The sequence below is a fragment of the Capsicum annuum genome, chromosome 2 (assembly GCF_002878395.1).
Source record: "Capsicum annuum cultivar UCD-10X-F1 chromosome 2, UCD10Xv1.1, whole genome shotgun sequence".
In the NCBI taxonomy this organism is placed as follows: Eukaryota; Viridiplantae; Streptophyta; class Magnoliopsida; order Solanales; family Solanaceae; genus Capsicum; species Capsicum annuum.
The window spans coordinates 5,186,792-5,192,791 of record NC_061112.1 but is presented as its reverse complement, the minus strand read 5'-3'; positions in this window follow the sequence as shown (position 1 = coordinate 5,192,791).

Below are 6,000 nucleotides of genomic sequence, written 5' to 3'. Positions count from 1 at the left end.
ATACATTATACTTTTGAATTTTTCTTCTCTAAAAGTAATCGGTAAGTAAGATAAAATATGAAAGTAGTAATAGTAACTGCTGAAATAGGACTACCAAAAAACGTACTGAAATAGCATTAGTAGGTATAGAAACTTATGTGAAAAATATAGAGAAGAATTAAAAATGGAAAAAACATTGATAAACAATTTAGCATGTTGCAAAAATAAAATAGCACCCCAATTCGGATATGAAGAAAGATATTATAAGAAAAGAAAAAGACAAAAAAATTATAAGAAATATAAAAAATCAAAATATAAATATAAGAAATCAAGAAAAAGATATTATGTAAAAAATTATAAATACAAAAGACCATATAGAAAAAAGAAATCTATAAAAGAATGTACTTGTTATAATTGTGGAAAATTAGGACATTTAGTTAGAGATTGTAAATTACCTAAAAATCCCAAAAATAAACAAATATCAGAAATAAAAATAGATAATACAAAATATATGCAGATAGATTATATAGATTATGAATTAGAAAGTGAGGATAGTATATATGAAATTTCAGAAAATGAAACAGATAATGAAATAGATAATGAAATAGATGAATAAAATGACTGAAGAAGATATAAAAATAATAACAAAGGAAGAATATTTAAATGATGAAGGAATAGACCAAAAAATAATATTTGACAGCAACATATTTGATGAAATAAAAGGAAAAGAATTAGACTTAAGTGTAGAAAAGATATTTAAAATACCAACAACAAGAAGTCTATTTACCAAGAAAAAAGAAGAATACTATGTAGTATGCCAAAAGGAACATGTAATAGACTGTAGATATGCAAAAGGTAAAGCTAGTATACCACTAGTAACAAAAAGAATAATTAATAAAGATATAAATGATATAAAAAGTAGAAACCCAATAAAATATGTACACCTTGGAGGTACAGAGATATTAATAAAAGCATGTTTTAGAGAAGGAATAGATACACCAATAGAATTATATTTAGTAGATGATAGAATTATAAAACTCGTAGAAAAAAGCATAATAACTGCCTTAAAAGGAAATTTAATATACCAAAAATTTAAATTTATAATAAGTGCAAATTATTTAGTAGCGGTAACAGATAAAAATATAGATAAATCATTAGTATTATATTGGAAAATATCAGGAATAGAATTAACCCCAGGAAGTAAAATATTTACAGCAAGATGCAAAAATTTATATGTATTAACAACAAAACATAAAATAACAGGAAAAAATAAGATTAACAAAATACGAATAGAAAGTCCATTCGAACAAATTGTAAAAACAATAGATTATAATGATTATAGCTATAGAGACATAGATATAGAAGAAAATTTAAAAATAGTAAATGATAGAATAAGTACAACGAAAAGAATAGCTGATGAAAAACCAGAATCATCAAGCTCATCAAAAAGAACAAGTTATGAAATAAATTCAACAAATAATTTAAACCAATATTACATAACAGGAAAGGTAAATGAAAAAGAATATTTAATACTCTTAAATACAGGACAAGAAGAAAATTATATAGTAAAATATCTCGTAAAAAATGAAGAAATAAAAACTGATAATGATATATGCCCAGACCTACCAAGAAGTTTAATAAATAGTAAAAATATAGCAGAAAAAGAAATAATAATAGGAATTAGAAAAATAAAAATAGAATTTGAAGTATAGGAAGAAATGCAAAAAGCAGACATAATATTAGAAATAAAATGGCTAGAACAAGTAAAACCATATAATATAAAACATACACAATTAACCTTAACATATAACAGAGAGAAATTATTCTTAAGAAGAGCCTTAATATAAAATGAAAATATATGTATTAATGAAGATAGTAGTAGAAGGATATTACAGTAGATATTACACGTCTATGATAGATACAGGAGCAAAAGCTAATTTATGTAGATATAATTGCTTACCAGAAAGCAAATGGGATAAATTAAAAACACCAATAGTAGTTAAAGGATTTAATAATGAAGGAAGCTTAATTACTTATAAAGCTAAGAATGTAAAAACACAAGTATGAGATAAGATATTAACAATAGAAGAGATTTATAATTATGAACTAACATCAAAAGATATACTTTTAGGAATGCCGTTTTTAGATAAATTATACCCACATATAATAACTAGAACAGATTGGTGGTTTACAACACCATGTAAACAGAAAGTAAGAGCAAAAAGAGTTAATAATAAAATAAGAAAGAAAACTGATTGGATAAAAGGAAGTGAAAAAATTACACAAAAGTTAGAAAATATAAAAAATACTAAAGATACAATAGAATTAGTCGTATTTTCGATAAATAAAACAGAAATAACTATATTTTCAATAAATAAGATAGAAATAATTAAGAAAAAATTAGAACAATTATATAGTGAAGATCCATTAAAAGGATGGAAAAAATATAAAACTACTATAAAAATTGAATAAATAGATAAAAATAGCATAATAACCCAGAAACCATTAACATATAATTTTGACGATTTAAAAGAATTTAAAATGCATATAGATGAATTATTAGAAAAACAATATATACAAAAAAGTAATAGTAAACATAATAGTCCAGCATTTATAGTAAATAAACATAGTGAACAAAAAAGAGGAAAAAGTAGAATGGTTATTGACTATAGAAATTTAAATGCAAAGACTATGACATATAATTATCCAATATCAAATAAGATATTAAAAATAAGACAAATACAGGGATGTAATTATTTTAGTAAATTCGATTGTAAATCAGGATTTTACCATTTAAAGTTAGAAGAAGAATCTAAAGAATTAACTGTCTTTACGGTACCACAAGGATTTTATGAATGGAACGTATTACCATTTGGATATAAAAATGTACCAGGTAGATATCAACATTTTATGGATAGTTATTTTAAACAATTATCTAATTATATAGTATACATAGATGATATATTATTATATACAAAAACTAAAGAGGAACATTTAAAATTATTAGGATAATTTATAGATATAATAGAAAAATCGGGAATAAGTCTAAGTGAAAAGAAAGCTGAAATTATGAAAAATCAGATAGAATTTTTAGGAATACAAATAGATAAGAGTGGAGTAAAAATGCAACAACATATAGTACAAAAAATAATAAATTCGAAAGAAGAATTAGATACAAAAAAGAAATTACAATCATTTTTAGGATTAGTAAACCAAGTAAGGGAGTATATTCCAAAATTAGCAGAAACTTTAAAACCACTACAGAAAAAAATAAAAAAGGATATAGAATATAACTATAATGAAGAAGATAAAAAACAAGTTCAAAAAATAAAATTACTTTGTAAAGAATTACCAAAACTACAATTTCCAGATGAAAATAGAAAATTTATATATATAGTAGAAGCAAATGCTAGTGAATGTAGTTATGGAGGAGTACTTAAATACCGATATGAAGCAGAAAAATTAGAACACCATTGTAGATATTATTCAGGTACGTTCAATGAAACAAAAATAAAATGGAAAATAAATAGGAAAGAATTATGTTCATTATATAAATGTTTGTTAGCATTTGAGCCATATATTGTATATAACAACTTTATTGTACGAACAAATAATACACAGGTACGCTGGTGGTTAACAAAGAAAATACAAAATTCAGTTACAACAAAAGAAATTCGGAGACTAGTCTTGAATATATTAAATTTCACATTTATAATTGAAGTCATTAGTACTAACAAAAATGTTATTGCAGATTACATATCAAGACAAAGCTACACAGACTGATATAATAGAAGAGGATACCCTAGAAAAAATACTCAATACCCTAACTACGCTTTCAATGAAAGTGGACAGTATGGGTAATGAAATAGAAAAGCTAAAGACTAATGAAGTTAAACTGAAGTCTATAGCTACAAATCAGCTAATTCAGCAGTGTGCAGAGCTATGTCAATCGGAAGACATTAAAGTTCCAGAGCTAGAAGGAGACGATGGGACACTCCATAAAACCCATAACATTTATCAATCTACTTCTGTAGGTACAAGCAAAGGAGTTAGGAAAAATACAAATATGAACCTAAACAAGCTATTTGATAAACCATATATATCAAATACATCAAAAGATCCCATGTTTATAGCCCCACAAATTACCACATACCGAGATAGTCTAAACCAAGACAAAAAGACTTACAACTACACAGCCCGGACATATATAAAAAATATCTACAATGTACAAACCTTTTTAAATACTAACTGCCAAGCTATAAACATCCAAGAACCAGATACAAACTATATAACCCAGAGATTGACCGGATATAATAAGCTAATTGCTTTACCTAAAACCAAACCAAGTCTAGTTAAAACTTGCTATGAATATGGACTACTCAGTACTGTATATACCTCTGACGGAAATGAGATATCCACTATACCGGAAATATATGAAGCATTTATCATTTTTAAAAGAATAACCAAAGGTACCCTATTTTTTATAAAAATTTACACGGCACCAGCAGAGATATTATATGATGAAGTTAAAAAACCCATACAAATTGTAAAGATATGAATGACACGAGACATGATTATACCACAAGATATTATTCCACAACCAGAAATACCTAGAATTGAGATACCAAAATTTTATGCGAATAAGGGAATTATCGGACTATCTACAATTTTGCAAGAGCTAGCGAACACATACTGCAACCAAAATCCCATATGAAGTTATTATTCAAGAAATCATGTACTAATATATTCAAATTCAAAGGAATTACGAGAAACAGATATGGAAACTATTAGGCAATGGATTCTGACGTTACTCAAACCAGAGACAGAACCTATCGCCAGAGCTATCAGAGAAAAATTTATTTCAGAAGAACTATTAACCAGATATTGCAAGACAATTGGACATAACTATCCAGATCATAAATGTTCAAAATGTAATGGAGGAGATAATGATATCCCAGAAATTCAGCTAGAATAGAAGAAAAATCAACCAAGGAGATAAGAACGCCAGCTGGAAGATACAAGATAAGAAGCAATAATGGAGATATGAAAAAACAACAGATACGACAACGAGAAGATATCAACGGAGTAATAATAAAAGACAAGCTATTAAATTCATTTTACGTAAAGTTTTTGTCTAGGCTAGATTTTTATACTTTTAGCCTTTTAGACTTTTTAGGCTTTTTGACTATTGTTTTAGGCATTAATAATTCTTGTCTCATTAGGAGACTTTTTTAGACTAATTTTAGAAACGTGAAAGAAATGTGAATACTCTTGTAAAGATTCATTCAGTCTATAAATAAGAGGAACCGAAGGCATTGCAAAGCAAGCCTTCATGTGTTGAAGCAAAAACTCTCTCCTGTCCACAAAAAATATTTTGCTTAGTTATTAAAAAATAAATTTATTTCAATGGAAAAAGCTATGGAGGAAAAAACCTTAGAAATATCAAACCTACCCGAACAGGTATATTTATTTATGACTATGAATAGCTAAATTCATAATTCCCAACAATCATGGTATGATAAAATAAATTCATGTTAGTTACTTTATAATAGAATTATTCGAAGAATAATATGTTAAGAAGTTTATTAGCAAAGTGGAAACGGAGAAAAATTCCTAAGAACTATGCCATCCTAAAGGTGAAACCAATGAGGCAAGAAGCCGTGCTGGGGAGTAACCAGAGTAGAGACGCTGTTTAAGGGAAAAATATCCAAATTACCATGCTAATAGTGACCGAAGAGCATGTTATTTAAGAATAATCTAGTATATAGTAATCTAAGATGACCATATTTTGTTATGTACATGATTGAAGGGAATATTTTGAAAATAACAATTTTATGAAAATGAATAATTATTTATCTGATGTGATGGTAGATAAATTTAAATACTTATTTTGTATGCACTTAAGGATATAAAAGTAGTAGTTATAAGAAAAATCATATTAGAAAAAGTATTTGGTAAATATTATAAGACTAGAGTAAATTACATACCATACCTACCTAACTACTCTTACAAATACTTACC